This window comes from Mesocricetus auratus, unplaced genomic scaffold, assembly GCF_017639785.1.
Source record: "Mesocricetus auratus isolate SY011 unplaced genomic scaffold, BCM_Maur_2.0 Super-Scaffold_100015, whole genome shotgun sequence".
Lineage (NCBI taxonomy): Eukaryota > Metazoa > Chordata > Mammalia > Rodentia > Cricetidae > Mesocricetus > Mesocricetus auratus.
This window is the reverse complement of record NW_024429198.1, coordinates 53,728,907-53,747,926: the sequence shown is the minus strand read 5'-3', so window position 1 is coordinate 53,747,926 and position 19,020 is coordinate 53,728,907. Positions and strand designations below refer to the sequence as shown.

Below are 19,020 nucleotides of genomic sequence, written 5' to 3'. Positions count from 1 at the left end.
GTGCCAGTATTTTCATCCTCAAAGAAATGCCAGAGGAAGGGGCTGTTGTAAGTCCCATTTGTCAGGATGCGGCAGAGCTGGGCATGAGCGCGCCTGTCGTATGTCAAACAGTGGTCTCTGGCTTGCTCAGCTCACCTGAGAAGAGGAATGGGGGATCCAGGTCAGTGAAGGGGAGGAGGGAGAGACTGCAGGAGGTAGGAGGAGAGAGTTCTGTGTCAAAGGAATGTTGGAACAGGGAATGTCAAGTGAGGCCCAGGCTGAGAGGTAGAGACAGAGACCTGATGTCAGAGGCTAAGCAGGAGGCCAGGGTTCGTAGGAATGAGGGATTGGAAGAAATGAGGACAGAAATAAGTTATGGCTGAGAGAGAAAGAGCTAGTGTATGTGGGGGAGGAAATACTAGGATTTTCGGTAACCTGTATCTATGATTGAGAGAGAGAGAGACAGAATCTTCTACCCTGATTTATTGTGATTAAGGATTTTATTTCTGTGTAAGCCTCAACTAACAGTGTCCATTTCTTGGATGCCTTCTGGAAGAAGAGGAGAGCACAGGCACTTTTTGGCATTTATATTCAAAGCTAAAATCTGTTTTCATTTTTACTATGCCGAGATGTTGTAATTCACCCACCCAGCTCTAGACATGGCTATTTGAATGCCTTCACTAAAATGTGCATGTGTCTGGATTTATGAAATTCCTTTATTTCATCCTCTTGCCTTATTCCCATGGCCCAATCAGAACATTATCTTCATGAAGTGGCTGGGTAGGACATCTTAGCAGTGGTAGGAGGGCTCACTCCAATAGGAAGAGAGATGAAGAGGTTCTAAGTGCCACTAACAAATCAATAACCTTCCAGAAGATTCCAAGGCTTTCAGGAGACGATTTCCTCAGGGGCTCTCAAATGTCAGCCAACCTATTGAGCTTCATTCGCTCAATCTGATACTGCAAAGATGAAACCCAGCAAAGAGACTCCTTAATACAATCACAAAGCCAGGAGAAGTCGGGAAACAGCTGCCCTGCCAGGTACCAGTCTCCAGACTTTGAGAGTGACTCAGGGCCCACGGCTTGAGACCAGAGATGCTAGGGGAGAAGAGCGCCATGAGCCTGGGGCTCCTGTGTCAAGCCTGCTGGGCACCACAGCAGAGCAGTGATGCTGGCTGGGATTTCTCCCCTACAGCGTGTGTCAAGGGAACAAGAAGCCAGCAGCTGGAAGGACAAGTAATGGGAGAGGAATCCCCCAACTCCTGACCTCATCCAAATAAAATCTGTAAAAAAGAAAATTAAAGCAGCTTACTTCATTATGGAAAAAAAAAAGGATTGCCACTGGAAATTATGAAGTAAGACTAAATTTCTACCAGAAATGCTTTAATTAGTGTTCATGGCTTGTTTCAATTGAAATGGCATTAATTAGATCCTAGAGTACTCAGGGTCTTCGTGTTTCTCGTCTGTATTGACTCAGCAGCTACAGAACATGATCATGAACTGTAAGCATGGGTGCAGGGAGGGTCTACCCACAGAGGGCAGCACACGAAAACAGTGTGCCACCTTCAGGAAGCTTCCGTGTAGTTTCCATCTAAAGGAATCAGACCCAGCAATCTGAAGGTGTCTCAGTCCTTTAACTAGAAAAGAATTGTTTATTCTGTGTACACAAGTGTTTGGTCTCTATGTTGTGTCTGTGTATCATCTGCCTGAGATCAAGGAGGATGCCAGGTCCCTGGAACAGGAGTTTACAGACGGTTGTGAGCTAACGTGTGGGTGCTGGGAACAGAACTCTTTTTGCACGAGCAGCCAGGGCTCTTAAACACCGAGCCATCTCGCCAACCCCGAATCTCAGTCTTACTCAGTCTTAACCACTTATAGGGAGACACAATGACTCATCAGTTAGCCAACAGATCCAGGATCAGTTCTTGGGATTAACTGTTACTCAGACATCTTGTCAGTGCCCTCCAGGTCTTATTGTAACCTGTTCTGAGTCCTCCCATCAGCGTTCAAGAACATCTCAGAATCATCACCAAGGATAGATGTGCCTGTGTGCAGAGACACGGGCACCAGATACTGCCGTTCTGCCCTTCTGTGGGATCAATAGTTCGTCAAATCTGCACGTAGCAGGCTTTCTGTTCGAGCTGCCAGTCCCCAAATCATGACATGGAGACTCATCATTAGATCTGAATGCTTGGCCTTAGTTTAAACTTGTTTCCGACTGGTTTTTAAACTTGTTTCTTTTCATGTACATTTTACCTCAGGGCTTTTTACCTTTCTTTCTGTATATCTTTCTTTCCTGTTACTTCTGTGTCTGGCTGGCGGCTGCCTGGCTGGCAGGCCCAGGTGTCTCCCTTTCTTTCTCCCTCCTCCTCTCCTCTCCTCTCCTCTCCTCTCCTCCTCTCCCTTCCCCTCCCCTTCTTTTCTCTCTCTCACTCTCTTCCAAGCCTAGATTCCCCCTCCTGCTAGTCTCTCTGCCCACTAGCCCCGCCTATCCCTCTACTGCCTAGCTATTGGCGGTTCAGCTTTTTAGTAGATCAATCAAGTGCCTTAGGCAGGCAAAGCAACACATCATTACATCATTAAACAAATGCAGCATGAACAAATGTAACGAGTCTTTGCCTAGTTAAAGTAATATTCCACAACATCTGGTGGTTTAGCAGAACTTGGCTATTGAGGGCTGGTTCAGTGACAGACCTATGGCCCAAGATGTACAGAGTTGCAGTGTGTGTGTGTGTGTGTGTTATTTCTTATTAAGGAGAGCACTGTAGAATTAAGGAAACAGTGTAAATGATATATCTCTCATATTTCTGATAGAAACAATAGCAAAGTAGAGAAAATTCATGGTTGGAGTCCAGATTTGCATTTGAATCTAGCATGCTGGTTCTTGTAAGTTACAGAACCCTGGCCAAACTATTTAACTTCTCTTAGCTTAATAAGATTTCTAATGGGGCAACATATTGACATGTAAGCTTAAGTTCTACTTTGTCCTCTGTGACAATAATAATTATTATTATTATTATTTTGCCATTCAACCCCTTAAGAGATTTGGTTTATTTGCCATCTTCTTGAATCTGGAGGGACCTTGCACGGTTCTGATCAATAGAGCTTTGTAGATACAATTCCAGCCCATAGGTGGCTTAGACCAAGACCCGTTGGCAGCTTTTGATCAGTGTTTTATCAGTCACTTGCTCCACAAGCAGCCAGATTCGCCGGGGACCACCGTGCTATGTGCAAAGCCCCTGAAGATGAGGTTACATGAAGAAACGGAGGGGAGAAGGGGAAGAGACGGCACAGAGTACCAGACATCCAGAGAGGTGACTGAGGAAGAGCCTGTCACCAAGGCTAACCTATAGGGACACGTGGGTCAGAGACACCTGCCTAGCTGCGACCTTCCTTACTCCCTGATTTAAGATCCACGAGAAAAACAAAGCAGCTATTTCAAGTTAGCAAGTTTTGAGGTGTTCTCTCTTATGATGCACTGCCCCGTTGGTTCCCGACTGCAGTATGACTAACTGATCAGCCACACATCTTCTGGATTAAGAGAGAACCAGCATTTTGTTGTTGCCCTAAACCTTGATGCTGACTGGGCTTCTGAGAGGTAGTCATGGTTCCTCACAGAGCTGTAGTCAGAGGATAGCTGACTTCTGAAGTCAGCTAAGGTTTCCTCAGTCTTGTGACGAGTGAGTGATGTCTTTCTGCTAGGCATTTAGCTGCAGCTATGACTAGAACACGTAGGCAAGGCCCCTCCACAATGCCTGGACTCCCTCACAGCACTGCAGCTGAGGTCCAAGTGATGAAGAACAGGCAGAGGAACATTCCAGATATCACAGTGCACCGTTTCCACAATAGCTGATCCAGGCAGCCAGTAAGGTCCACTTGGATCTAAGAGGAAGGTGCCGGATACCCTCAGCAGGAGCAAGGCATCCTCACACGGTAGGAAACGCAGGGGTTGAAGGAGACCCCCGTGGCCATCTTTGGGAAGAGCATTCTGCTGTACCGCATACACCCTGACACTTCCTATGTCTGCGGCATAGCCTGTTAGAGCAGAAATACAATGAAAGAAGAAAAGAAATCAGCACTGGAGGACTGAGTTCTGAGTCTGATGTATAAGCTCAAACCAGACAGAATAGCCCTCGGAAGAAAACCTTGTTGGCCTCAACAGTCTAACTTGCAAGTTTCCAAGGCTTGAAATCACTGAGATACTTAGATCTGAAAGTTCCCAGCATGAGCCACAGGACCCTGTGGCTGGCTGGAGACTGCTGAGCCTGTCTGTCACCCAGGAAGAACCCTGAGTTGTCTCTCCTCCTCTCCAGCCACACCTCACAGCTTTGGAATCTCAGATTAGAGAGAGACTTTTCTGCTTACATCTGAATGCCAAAGCCCCGGGAGGTTGCTGAGTCACCTCAGCATGGGTCCAAGAGGGCCCAGGTTTAGGTGAAGTGCTGAGGGCAACACCAAGGTTTCTGCAGTACTGCCAAATACTCCGGTGGCAGGGACAGACAAGTCAGCAGAAACAGGCCTCTCGGGGTTGTACGCATTACCCAAAGGAGGACCCTGCCGGCACAGCAGCAAGGGGGGAAATCAAGGCTCCATGTGGCTTTCCAGAGGCACCATGTAAAAAGCATGGGCTCATGCTACAGCATCTTCATTCCCAACCACTGCCTCCTGCTTCCTAAGGCAGAGGAAAAGCAAGAGCTAGCCCGGAAACACAGCACTTAACAAGGCTGCTTCTCTCCTTGGCCATTTCCAGACCTTCGGAGCTGGACCCATAATCAGTGCACAGTTTTGGTCCTTCGGGCCTCCTCTCCATCCCCCCTGCCATCCCCCATGCCCCTGCCTCCACCCCAGTCTCTCTGATTTGATCACTGTAGCTCTGCCTGCATCTGACCTCGGGCATCACTTTCTCAGAGGCTACCCCGCATCCCCTCCTCCGGCAGCTAGTGAGTCCTTCTGGGGCGTTTCTTCCTTTCTTCATGATGAAACTACACCTCTACGTCCCTTCCCTCCTGTTTAAGAAATCTTCAGTTGTCGACCTCCCGTCACTTCAAGATACACTTTCCGAGTCTTGCCTTAGTGCTTTTGGCCCTAAGCAACCTACCCGTCCCGCCACGTAGGGTAAGAGTGACATTACATTTGGTGACCCTGTATTTCTGGGTATCAGCACTGGCAAAGCCTCCTCTATTTGAATCTTTCATGAGTGTTTAGGTAGAAATTGTTCTTTATTTCTCTATGGGGCCTTGTCTGCCGAGTATCATTTGGAAAGTGTGGGAACACCAATTGCCACGCCTGCTGCGCAGCCTGTGTCCGAGAACGTGCGGAGGATGTCGGGGATTGACAACACATAGATCCGAAGGCTCCTCAAGAAGGCTCTCTTTTATTCCTACTCTGGCTGGTTATTATATACCCTGACACCAGAGGTGGATGTGGGTGGGTCTGAAGGTGCGGTTAGTCTTTGGAAAAGGTCGAGGACAGGGCGGTTCCTGGGGGCAAGCCCTTTTCAGGAACTTATTGCCCTGGGCATTGTATTGTTTTTAGTAAACATGTTTTTAGTAAACATTGTCTTACAGCTGCCTACTCCCAGGCCATGGGGAAGTGGGTCTCTGCTCAAGGTCTGGTGTTCCCACAGGAAAGAACTTTAGTTGCCTCATTAAGAAGCAAGGGAGAGCCGGGCGTTGGTGGCGCACGCCTTTAATCCCAGCACTCGGGAGGCAGAGGCAGGTGGATCTCTGTGAGTTCGAGGTCAGTCTGGTCTATGGAGTGAGTTCCAGGACAGCCTCCAAAACAATACAGAGAAACCCTGTCTCGAAAAAAGAAGAAGCAAGGGAGAAGGGGCTGGAGAGAAGGCTCAGCTGTTAAGAGCACTGACTGCTCTTCTAGAGGTCCTGAGTTCAATTCCCAGCAACCACATGGTGGCTCACAACCACCTTGAATGAGATCTGGTGTCCTCTGCTGGCATGCAGGCAGAAGATTGTATATATAATAAATAAATAAAATATTAAAAAAAGCAAGGGAGAAGATATCAAATTAGTCGAATGAATTACAATAATGTCTGCTTATGGTGGCACATGTCATTAAGGCAGAGGCAGAGGCAGAGACAGGCGGATGTGAGTTGGAGGCCAGTCTGATCTACAGAGCAAGTTCCAGGACAGCCAGCGCTGTTCCACAGAGAAATCCTGTCTCAAAACACAAAACAAAGCAATGATGTACACTGCTGACTGTACAGCGGCTTTTCCTCCTGAGAGAGGAAGAGAGAGCCTGGACCAGTCGCCATGGCAGCCTCACCTTTACAACTACTCTGTAACCAAATTGCATCATTAAAGGCCAGCTTACCATGCTTTTAGCAGTCTAAAACAGCTTTAAAATCCATGGGGAACTATTGGCTGGGAGAAATAAGGACTCAAAACATTGCTATTTCCTGCTGATGGCCAGACCACTTAAAGTTCCGCTGAGAGTCAACGCTCAGGCTACATGACAAGTCAAACCCGACCAAACCAAACCAAACAACCAATTTCTTCGGCTGATGGCTTTGGACAGAACCAGCAGAATCGAGCAGTCTCACATTCCACAGGCAAAGCTCTCGCTCCACTCTGGCTAAGCAGGCCGCAGCAAAGCAGACCCCTCCCACACACATCACTTGAAAACCGTGCCTGCCGTTTGGACATGGTGCTGTGGAGGGCAGCCAACTGACTTCACAGCGGTTATGAAACAGCTGCGGCCCCGAGCTTATGTCATGCCCTGTGCAAATACTCTGCAAAGGACACATTCCAGTTAAGAGACGAAACACAGCTTTGCTAACAATACCAAGGTGAGAAGCTGAGCGCGTCTAAAAAGATACAAAAGCAATCTCCTAGTGTCCCCTAAGGCTGACCGCTTTCCTTCTACAAGCAAAGGAACCATTTGTTTCCATCCTTTGCTTTTATCCCATGGTCATTTACAGCACGGGGGAAAAAAAGGACCTATCAATGAAGCAGGCCCAGGAAGCAGTCCCAGCCGAGGGTGGAGGCACACCTCCGCAGTCTCAGGGAAGCCGGGGAAGAGGGCGGTGCCATTGAGTTCCCTGCCAGCCAGGGTTGCAGGGAGCCGGGCTACCGTCCCAAATCACAAGTCAAATCAATGAGAGCTATGTGACTGAGTGCTAGACACTGCCACCACCAGCCTGAAGCACCGGAACTTTGTTATTTTGAAGATTTTTGATCAAACGTGACACTTTATCTGGGCCCGGAAGTACTCTGCTGTAACCCTGGCTTTCCAAAGAGTGAGGCAGTGGAGATGTGAATTCAAGGCCAGCCTGGGCTACGTAATGAGACTCTGTCTCCAAAACAAGAGTAGATTATTTAACATAATCTTTCCTATGGCCTACAGTGGATCTTTGGTATGATGTGAATAGCATGACATGTAGCAGCATGATATGTAACACAAGCAAGACTTATTTGTAGCAATTAACAAGAAAGGCATAGTAACAAGATGATTAATTGTACCAAGTAAGACATATCCTGTAACAAGTATTGCCTAACAAAATCACTGTCTGTCTTTTGTATTTTTATTGTGCATGTGTGCGTGCGTGCGTGCGTGCGTGGGTGCATGTGCAGGTGCTCACTGTATTTGTTGTAAATTGTGTGTCTGCTTTATTGTATGTGCACTATGTGAGTGCAGCACCCATGAAGGTTAGAGAGGGCATCAGATTTCACGGAACCGAAATTATAGGCAGTTGTCAGCGACCTGATATGGGCTGTAGGAACTGAATTCCAGATGTGGGTTGTAAGAACTGAATTCCAGCCCTCTGCCAGAGTAGCCAAGTGTTCTTAATCCTTGAGGCTTCTCCCCAGGCCTCTGCTCTTTTCATTTGCCTATACATATAACCCAACAGCCTTCCTATCTTCTAGAACTTTGTCTTCTGGTTCCCATTCATGTTTCCAAAACTGCTGGATTTGCTCCTGTTTCCTTGTTGATGCTTTTTTGAGACAGGATTTTGCTATGTAGGTGGTCTTGAACTCACAATCCTTGTATCTGCGTCCTTGTAAGTGGTGTACACCATGATACCTGGATTGTTTTCTCAGTAAGTGCCTTAATTTTATTATCATGTACTAGCTATAACTACTAATGTGGTTCAGCGTGGCATTTTCACACATGTGCATGGTAGTATGACAGAATCAAACCCAATAAGAGAGCTATAGAAGGAAGTAAAACCATATTTAAATGGAACTTCTGCGGTTTTGTCTTTACTTTGGCCTGAGACAGGATCTTGCTGTAGATCAAGCCAGTTTCAGAATCAAAGGGCTGGGCCTATTGCTGTATCCTGAGTCACCACACCTGGCTAGGTTGAAGCCGGTTTGGACTAGGTGTCTGAGTTAGGGTTTCTGTTGCTGTGAAGAGATACCATGGCTATGGCAACACTTATAAAGAAAACATTTAATTGAGGGGGCTCACTTACTTTCAGAGGTTCAGTTCATCATCAGCATGGTGGGGAGCATGCATTATGAGGCAGATGTGGTGCTGGAGACGTAGCTGAGAGTCCTGCATCTTGCAGGCAACAGGAAGTCAACTGAGACACTGGGCAGTGTCCTGAGGATAGCAAACCTTAAAGCCCATTCCCAAAGTGACACACTTCCTCCAACAAGCTATACCCACTCCAACAACGCCACACCTCCAAACAGTGTCACTCCCTATGATATTGTGGGAGCCAATTACATTCCAACTTCCACAATAGGGTTCTTGCATTTTGTTTGATATTTTCCCCATGCCCTAAAATACAGACTTTAAAACAGTCTGGTGTTTGGGCCTCTACACAATTAGACCTCACCCTAGCGTCTCCTCCTCTTTCAATCCTGCGTTCCAGACTTTCCCAACTCCTTTGGATGACTTATGCCTAGACTATTTCTCCTCATTACCTGCTACTTTACAAAGGCAGCCAGGGCTCCAATTCTATTCTCAAAGACCATAATAGAATAGCCCCAGCTCCCTAGCAGTTAAAAGCACGGTGAAACATCAGTGAGGCAAATGATGCCATTCTTCGTGCTAGCAAGGCCAGTTACCCTGACCGCAACTCTATTCTTTCCCTTTATGACAGTGTAATCCAAAGTAAATTCTCTTAAATTGGTTTAAAATTTTTAAAAATGCTTTAACTTTTCATATCTTATACATAATGAAAATATCAACTTGTGAGGTCATTCTTTTAAATAAATCACTGTCACTAAATCTAGCAAGTTCTATTTTATAATGTGGGAACCATGTTGCCCTAAGCAGGAACCCAAAGTGATTGGATAGGTTCTTTTCAAGACACCATTAGTAATGTCTGTGGCTCCTTGATGGAAGTAATATCATTACACAGTGTTGTAAACACTCAGTTTGTAGTTTATGGAAACCAAGGGAAGCCTTTTTCTAAGACCAAGTGTGGAAAAGGATGTTAACAGCCCAGTCTAGTTTATAACCCAACGTAATGGATGCAACATGGGCCTGAGACATCACTCTCCAGGAGCAAAACTAACAACAAAGACATGAGAATTCCATGAGAGCAGTGCCAGCAAGCACAATCAGAGTCATAACAGAACAATAAGTCAGCACTCCAAGTAGGGGTTTAGAATCCAGTTGGCAGATAGGAAGTCCTGACAACCTAGGCTCAAGTCTTTCCGGGAGGCACTCATAGGATCCTTTTAACCTTTACTGTTGAAGTCCCCTCTAGGGCAGCTGGCTCTTAACCTGGTGGTCTGTGATGTGAAGCACCATCTTAACACCGAGCCACAGCTAACGTCAGGACGCTGACCAACGTGTGGGTGTGCTCACTTGAAGCTGAGTGATATCTGAGGTTAGGGATGCTGACAGCCTGTGCCAGCTACAGGACGAGCAGCAGGCAACCTGATGCTGAGCCCAGACAGACACTGCATAATTCAGGGAGCACATACCAAGTGCCCAGTGCCTGCAGAGTAATTAGGATGCCTCATTTATTGCTATGGAGAATATTATATTTGCAAAGTAAAAATAAGGCTTGGAAAGAGTTGTTGTTTTTTTTTTTTTTTTTAAATCAGAGATCATATTGAATCAGGAAGGACACAGTATAATAAAAACTGAATTTACAGGGGATGTGGGCATGAACCGGTCTGAACCTACTTGGGGGTATTACGTCCCTAGCTACAACCTATGTTTGTAATACATAGACGTTAACTTTGAAATGGACTCCATACGGCAAACAGTGCTAGGCTGGGCAATGATGGTTTGTGACGCTGTGAACTGTGTCTCAGACACTAAAACCGCAGCACACAAAAATCACTCGTGGCACAACAGGAAACAGAAGCGACGTGCTTGAGTGCGCACAAGGCCCGACAGCGGCCGAATGGAATGTGAGTGAGGGATGCAGTGAAAAGGGACGCATGAAAGACTTGGAGGCCGTAGAGCAGCAGGTGCGGGCAGACGCAGGGATGAGGGCTCTAGAGATGCAGGACAGAGGGCTGTAGAGAAGCGATGTGCAGCAGGCATAGGAGGTCGTGCTAGCTGAGTAGCCGCTCACGGCTATTTTGACAAAAGAATGACAAATGATCAATTCTAAAATGATGGATGTGTTCTTTAAAAAAAATACAAAACTATTGCTGCCATCATGCATGAGTCAGTGTTTTCCTTGTATATGTGGTTATGCATCACAGTTATGCCTAGTGTCCCTGGAAGCAAGAAGAGGGTGTCAGAGCCTCTGGGACTGGAGTTGCAGGCAGGTATAAGCTGCCATGCGGGTGCTGGGAGCAGAGCCCAGCTTTCGGCCTCTGAGCCATCTCTTCAGCCCTCCCTTTATACATTACTAGTTTCTAATGGTTTGTTTATTTCATGTACACTGGTGTTCTGTTTGCATGTATTTCTGGGTGAGGGTGTCAGATCCCCTGGAACTGGAATTACAGACAGTTCCGAGCTGTCACGTGGGTGTTGGGAACTGAGCCTGAGTCCTTTGGAAAAGCAGCCAGGGCTTTTAACCACTGAGCCATCTCTCTAACCCTTTTATATTATTTTTACCAGTGAAAAATGTGAAAAAACGCTATTAAAGCAGAAGGGGAAAAATCCTATATGTAAGAGGCACTGAGAAGGCATGCAGGAGCCAGTAGAATTTTTTGTGACACTTAATTAAATGGTTACAGATGATACTATATATTTATTGTAATATGTAAGCACATGTAAGCACCTAGATATAAACTAAGGTGATGCAATGTGACTTAATTTCTTGAGTAGTCTTAGTAATCAATTGTGCATCTTCTATTGCAGCTGACAGAAGAGCTGACATAGGACGACTGAAGTGTAGAGAGGAGGGAGCAGAGGAGACAGACAGGAGATGGAGGGAGAGGATTAGAGGACAGTAAGATTACCCGCACCGCATTTTCTCTACTCTAGTCCCAGACTAGAGGTCCTGCCTCTATCTACCTGAGGACACTGCCTGCCTGTTCCTGTTGGAGATAACGAGGTGTGGGTTTGTCTCTGCTTGGGTTCTAATCTTGGTTCTGAATAGGACTTAACCATTTAAATGACCAGTCTTGAATGGCAAAGTCACTCACCCATTCGAAACCCTATCTGCATAGTTAAAAGGCATTGAAGATTTTCCATAAGATACATAGGGTTAATGAGACAATGGGGCAGCACATGTCCAGCTGCTGACCAATGCTAGTACACAGTAGGCACCAACTAAAATTTCTTCTCTAGTACACAGTAGGCACCAACTAAAATTTCTTCTCTAGTACACAGTAGGCACCAACTAAAATCTGCTCTCCCACACTTTGCTCTGGCCTTCAGGCAGAAAGGAAAGAGCCCGCTGCGGCTCCTGTCTCTCGCCCTGACACACACTTCTAGACTGAGGGAATTCCTTTGTTACTACTCTCTTTACTGATGACAGGACCAGGCCAGACTTGTGTGGCCATCGGCCTGGGGTGTCACTACTCAATATCCACATTTAAAATTCCAGCTCTATTTAAGCTTGTTTCTGTGGCTGGGGAGGGAGCTTGGTCAGCAAGTTTCTTAGTACACATGTGCAAGGACCTGTGTTGGATTGCAAGAACTTCTGTAAATCTAGTGTGGTAGTGTACGCTTAGGATTTCAGTTCTTGGAGACAGGCGGATCCCTGGGCACTGACCAGCCAGCTTAGCCTATTCAGACAGGCTGAGATAGTATCTCAAAAACAAGGAGAAATCTCTCTCTCTCTCTCTTTCTCTCTCTCTCTCTCTCTCTCTCTCTCTCTCTCTCTCTCTCTCTCTCTCTCTCTCTCTCTCTCTCTCTCACACACACACATTGTCTTTCTCTTACCCATACATTTTTTTTTTTTTTTTTTTGGTTTTTCGAGACAGGGTTTCTCTGTAGCTTTGGAGGCTGTCCTGGAACTCACTTTGTAGACCAGGCTGGCCTCGAACTCACAGAGATCCGCCTGCCTCTGCCTCCCGAGTGCTGGGATTAAAGGCGTGCGCCACCAACGCCCGGCACCCATACATTCTTTTACACACACATTCTCTCTCTTTCTCTCTCTTTCTCTCTCTCTTTCCACACACACACACACACACACACACACACACACACACACACACACACACACACACTTCTATAGCTTGTGTCTAAAATGGGAGCCACTGGTCACATGTGGATCACACTGAATTAATCATCATAGAATAAAGCCTAAAATGCGGTTCCTGGATTTCACAGTTGCATTTGGCATCCTCAGTGGCCACGCATGGCTAGTGGCTATCAAATGACATAACACAGACTTAGACATTCACTACCATGGCAGGCCAGCCTAGCTGCCCTACTTTGAATTTCTAGGGGTATCAGCAGGGAAAACAAATGTCATCCAGTTAGTGTTTTCATGTTTGTTCCTTGCTTCGTTTGGTTTTAGCAACTCTCAAACCAGGACAGTCAAATCAGAAAGTGAGGCCAGATAAAAGGAGACAGACGTAGCCACCCAGGCCCCAGCTGGTGAGAATCAGTGGCGCTCTTTCTGCTACTGCAGCTCACTTGGGAGGACAACCTAGACGTGAGACACCAATGGATATGATTTTAGACTGCTGCTTACCTGGACCCTGGTTCTGTCTGCAAAAGGAAGTCTACAGAGGCACATGTGACACTGGCAGTTTGCTGAGCTGCTGACACGTTTATTCTATGTGCAACATACCTTTGGGGCTGTAAATCTTTGTGTTTGCAGCACAAACAGACTTGTGAATGGAAGGCATAGCACTAAACCACCTAGGAAACTACTAAGAAATGTGTTGCAAGCTGGGCAGTGATGTCTTATGCCTTTAATCCCAACACTCAACAAGTAGAGGCAGGCAGATCTCTGTGAATTTGAGACCAGCCTGTCTACATAAAGAGGGTTCCAGGACAAACAAACAAACAAACAAACAAACAAAAAGAACAAGAAGAAGAAGAAGAAGAAGAACAACAACAAAACCAAAAAGAAAAAGAAAAAAAGAAAGAAAGAAAGGAAAAAGAATCTGTTGCTGTTTTGTTTTGCAGTGCTAAGAGCTAAACTCGGGGCCTTGTTCACTCTGGGGGAGTACTCTACTGCTGAGCTACATCGCCAGCCCTTGTTTTTGTGTGTCACTGTGTATGCACATTGCATGTGTGTGTGGAGACCTGAGAGAGGCAGTAAAGGCCATCGAATGCCCTGAGCTGGAATTACAGGCAGTTGTGAACTACTGCATGTGGGTTCTGGGGATCAAACTTGGGTCCTTGGCCAGAGCATCAAGTGCTCTTAAACTCTGAGCCACTTCTCAAGCCCCAGCCCTTGGATATGATGAGATGGGGTCCTATGTAGCTAAGGCTGGCTTCAAGCCCTAATCTTCTTGCCTTGGCTTTGAGGGCTGGGGTTACAAACACCCATTAGCATGCCTGGCTTCAAAGACATGTGAGGGTATTTTTCAACAACCTCTGTAGTCAACACAGGACCAGGTAAATTGGTTCCAATTCCCATTATTAATCTCAATATAGTCCAAATAATTAGCAACTCTATAAACAGTTTGAGCTTACAAAGCTTTAAATATTAAACAATAAAGTATGAGGCTGCTTTAAACTACACGTATGATCAGAATCCACATCGCTTCAAGAAGGGCATTTAATTTATAAAGTTTGCATCTGCTAGGTGCGCTTATCTCATGGGGCTGTTGAGCCTGGCTGGGGCAGCACCCGTTCAGAAGAACAGCTCCCACACTAGTGCCTCGGTGGTGCGCCGTATCTCTAGACAGTGTCCTGCGGCTCACCAAGCAGACATTTCAGTGCGTTTGAATTGCCCTTCCTTCTCCCCATATGCACTCTCCTCTCCTCCTCAGCATGTGGACTTCCTCAGACTTCACAGAAGTTACTCAAGGCGTTAGACAAGCCGGAAGTTTCCAGCCGCCCCAGTGAACAACTGTAACGTCGGAAGGGCAGCCATCTCACGGTTTCTGGGTCTTTGAAGCAGCGCCACACGTGCTCTCATTCATGACCCCCTCATTCATTATTCCCTCATTCATTACCCCCCACTCCTGGAGACCTGGCCTGTAACTTTTTAAGCACTTCTGCTGACTTTCCGTTGCGCTTGACTGGCCCAAATGTCTTCCACCTTAAACGGGCTCCTCTCTAAGAGGCCCTCACCTTCCTCGTCTTTATAACCAGATATCGTAAGAGGCATCTTACATTGTGAGATGTGTTGCTGTTTTACCTTGCCTGCCTAATACACCTGATTGGTTTAATAAAAAACTGAATGACCAATATCTAGGCAGGAGAGAAGAGGAGGGACTTCCGGGGAGACAGAGGAACTCGGGATGAATCTAGGTATGTGGGATATGCCATAAAGACACTGAAGAAGTCAGACATACATTATGAAGGATAAGTGATAGTCCACATGGCAAAATGTAGATTAATATAAATGGGTTAATTTAAGTTATAAGAGCTGGTGGAGGACAATTCCAAGCTAAGACCAAGCTTCCATAAGTGATAATAAGTCTCCATGTCATTGTTTGGGAGTTGACAGTCCCAATAAGAAAGACTGATTTACAATCTTTACCTACCCTCAGAGGTTCTCAGCCTGGGGGTTGAATGACCCTGGGGGTTTCCTAAGACCATTGGAAAACACAAATATTTTTGTTACGATTCATAACAGTAGCAAAATTACAGTTATGAAGTAGCAACAAAAATGATTTTATGGTTGGGGGTCAGCACAACATGAGGAACTGTATTAAAGGGTTGCAGCAGGAAGAAGGTTGAGAACCTCTCTCTCTCTCTCTCTCTCTCTCTCTCTCTCTCTCTCTCTCTCTCTCTCTCTCTCTCTCTCTCCCCCTTCCTCTCTTCAGAAAGCAAATAGGCAAACAAAAACCAAACAAGCCAGGATTTAAAAAGAAAGAAAAAAAAAAAACAACTCAAGAAACCCATACGTACCCCATAAAAACACAAGATCTGAAACTATGATATACAGGCAAAAGGCCAGTAAGACAACATATGCCCAAACAAAGAAATATGCAACAGATAGTCTACACAAATGTCATTGAGTTCATTTTGCATTGGTCATCCACTGCTGGGCATATTGCCTACCCTTAAGTGTGGTTGATCACTCAGTGAGATTCGATTGGAGAAACTATTTGTTTTTCCTTTGCAAGTGGACCTCCATTGGAGACAGCTTCCTGGTTAGGGGTGGGAGCCTGTGCCTACTTCTCTGTCTCAGTGCTGGAGGCCCATGTGGCTTGAGCTTGCTCAGGTCCTGTGGTCAGCTTGTGGGTTCATACGTGCATCAGTCCTGTTGTGTCTGGAGGACACTTTCCTTGGTGCCATCACGCCCTCTGGCTCTCACGAGCTCTCCGCCCCTTCTTTTGCATAATCCTTCAAATGCGGTGCCCTCTGCATTTTGCTTTCTTACCCCCTCCTCACCTTCTTGCATCTGGGCTTCACTCTGATCATGGGACTGAAATCGCACTTAAAATCTCCCCGTTGCTAAACCCACAAGCACTTTGAGCGTCATCTTACTTAGCCTGGGAGCACCTTGTGGCCTCACCCACCATTTGCTCATTATTGCAAAGTCATTTCTCCTTGGCTTTCACGATCCAAATTTGCCTCTGGTCTTTCTCTGTTTTTTTTTTTTTTTCAGCTAATCTTCACCAATCAGTCTTTCTTCTTGTCTTAGTCTGTCTTTCTCTAAAATTATATGTGTGCATACAATTTTACATACATATTATATCATAAATGTTTGCCCTGTTAACCATGTATTATATAAGCAGTTTCATAATGTTAAATACACTCACATTGTCCAATCATGGTGACCAGGCACTATCTGAACTTTTTCCCTTGCTGGGCCAGTGAGATAACTCAGCAGGTAAACACACTTGCAACCAAGACATGCTCTGAGTTTGATTGATCCTTGGAACCCAGGTGGTAGAAGAGATATAATACTTACACTCTGATTTCCATGTGGGTGCCATGGCATGGCCGACACCACTAAACTATGTAAATGCAAATCCTTTCTAAATGAAAGAATATTCATCTGTTGACCATGCAAATGAATCCTTGACTTCTTCCTTGCATAATCCTATTTCACACCCATTTCCTTTGCCCCAGGCAGGCACCATAGCCAGAGGCTCATTAACTTTCACCTGGATTTCCGGGTCTATTCTTGTGTTGCTCCATGATCCAGTTTGCTACAACAGCTGCCAGAGGGCCAGCTCTGAGATAGAAATCGGGCTTCTTAACTTTCTGTCCCTGCTGTCTTCTCAGCTCTGTCCCTAGTCACTTCTTCCCACCATAGCCATGCTTCATGATTCTATTATTTTCTTCCCAGACCCTCTGAAGCTGCTGCTTTATCCATCCATGTTCCCTTTCTCCAAATGCCCTCCCCGCACCTGGATACCCCTCTTTTCTTTTTGGATTGAGGTTGTATGTCACTGAGTTTGGAAGCCTTGTCTGACCTTCCCATACAGGCTGGGGCTTAGTTGCCTCTGTCAGGGTTACCCATATTGCTCTACACTTGAACTGTCACACTCAGCAGCTGTTGACGGGACCACATGTTTCATAATCATCTCCTCCAAGGCTCCATGAGGTCTGAGACCCTTCAGTCCCTGCACAGTGACTGAATAATAGTAAAACAACTACTAACACTTAATATATATTTCTTCAAAGATTGGTCTGGAAGATTTTAAATATCTTGACATAAAGGGGACACTACACAAGAATACAAAGTATATTCATACTCGCCAGCTGGATCAAGAAATTGTCACCATTTAACCACATTGTTTTTATTTAGTCATCCATCCTTCCAAAGTTATTGGACAAATCATTTCAAAGTAAACCATAGAGAGGGTGAATGAAGTCTTCAGTCCTGCCAAAGGGCTCACAAAACACGCAATCTAAACTACTGAAGAAAAGGAGAGCAAGGAATTGTGGACAGAAACTTTCCGCGACTTAAGCAATATTAACCAACCCATAAACAAGAACATAAAGCTCCACTCTGAGTTCCAGAGAGTTCTATGCCTGTCCTCTCAGCCCACCATTTATTTCCTGTGAGACTCGAAAGGCAAACTCACGATCCAACAAAAGGGACCCTCTGAGGATGTGGTAGATGTAGAGGGACCAGGAGAGAAAATATTTCAGGGCATTCAGAACACATGCAGGACAAGAGTTACTTCTAGCTATCCTGTCAACAAGGTCATGGTGTTGCCTCTGTGTTGAAGGCAGAGAGTGTGGGGCTTGGTTAAGGGAAACTATTTTCCACAGGCCTAGGCTTAAGTAGCAAATGTAAGAATGTGTCCCAACTTTCCCTTGTTTCCCAAAACTCATCTGCTTATTACTCTTCAAACGTTTAAATAAAAGCAGGGTGGTGGTGACACATGACTTTATTCCCAGCACTAAAGAGGCAGAGGCAGATAGATGTCTCTGAGTTTGAGGCTAGCCTGGTCTACAGAGATAGTTCCAGGACAGCCAGGGCTACACAGAAGAAACCCTGTCCTGAAAAACCAAAACAAACATAAAAAAATAAACAAAAAACTTTCAAACAAAAACAAAAAATTCAATAAGATACTTTGCTATTGTATAAAATGGGTGAAGCATGTATTGGTTCCATAGGCTTATTCTCCTTATAGTTAGTATTAACTAATGGTACAAATCAGCAGGTGCCGGTTCTCAGATGCTATGCAAGTCTCTCAGCTCTCCTCAGCCAAGAATGCTGGTCTCAAAAATGAGCAAGTTGGATTGCCACTGAGATTTTTTTCTTCTGCTGTATAAAACACAAAACAGAAGAAGCACTGCAATTCTTAGGCAGTTATCAGTTGATGATGGCCGTGATCATACGTATTGCTGACTCTGTGTTTACCTGTGCACTTAGAATGGACCTCACCATGTCAGCGGACTCCAGAAGAGTCTTGGAACATCCTTCTTCTAAAGAGCTCTCCCTTACCCAATCCCACCCACCTTGTACAATAGAAACTAGCCTGCTTCATATGCTTATAGGCTCTCTCTCTCTCTCTCTCTCTCTCTCTCTCTCTCTCTCTCTCTCTCTGTGTGTGTGTGTGTGTGTGTGTGTGTGTGTGTGTGTGTGTTTAGGCTAGAGGACAGCCTTGGATGTTGTCCACCGTTTTACTCTGCTTGGAAATAAGGCGTCTCACTGAGCTGAAGCAACTCACCAGGGGGTGGGTTGACTGGCAAGAAAGCCCTAAGGATCCATCTGCCTTCACCTCTCTAGCAGTGATTTCAAGAGTGCACTTCTGTGCCCACCTTTTAATGTGGGTGCTGGGGATCAAGCTCATGCCCTCCTGCCTGCAAGGCAAGTATTTTACCAACTGAGCTATCACCCCAGTCCCAGGGCTTTGTTTGTTAAGACTCTCTGCCCCACTAAATAGCATGGGCTGAAGCTCCGTTGTTTACCTTCAATCCCCAGCTGTTCCCTTAGAACCTGGAAAACAGCTGGCATCAGTAGAGGTTTACGGAAGGAATGGGAACAAGCATCATCACTCTGTGTATCCAAAACTAACTAATTTTCATGGTTCAGTTCATTTCACCCTCATGCTCCCCTCAAACATCCATAATACTTAGACTGGGTTTCTTCTATGGTGAGTCTTACTTTCCACATTTTATT

At 45.7% G+C, this 19,020-nt stretch overlaps 1 protein-coding gene across 2 annotated transcripts in view; it reads right to left on the bottom strand.

Annotated features, from left to right (window-relative positions):
- Positions 1 to 19,020, bottom strand: part of Mapre2 (microtubule associated protein RP/EB family member 2) — a 139,296-nt gene that overhangs the window by 96,029 nt on the left and 24,247 nt on the right. The window lies entirely within an intron of this gene.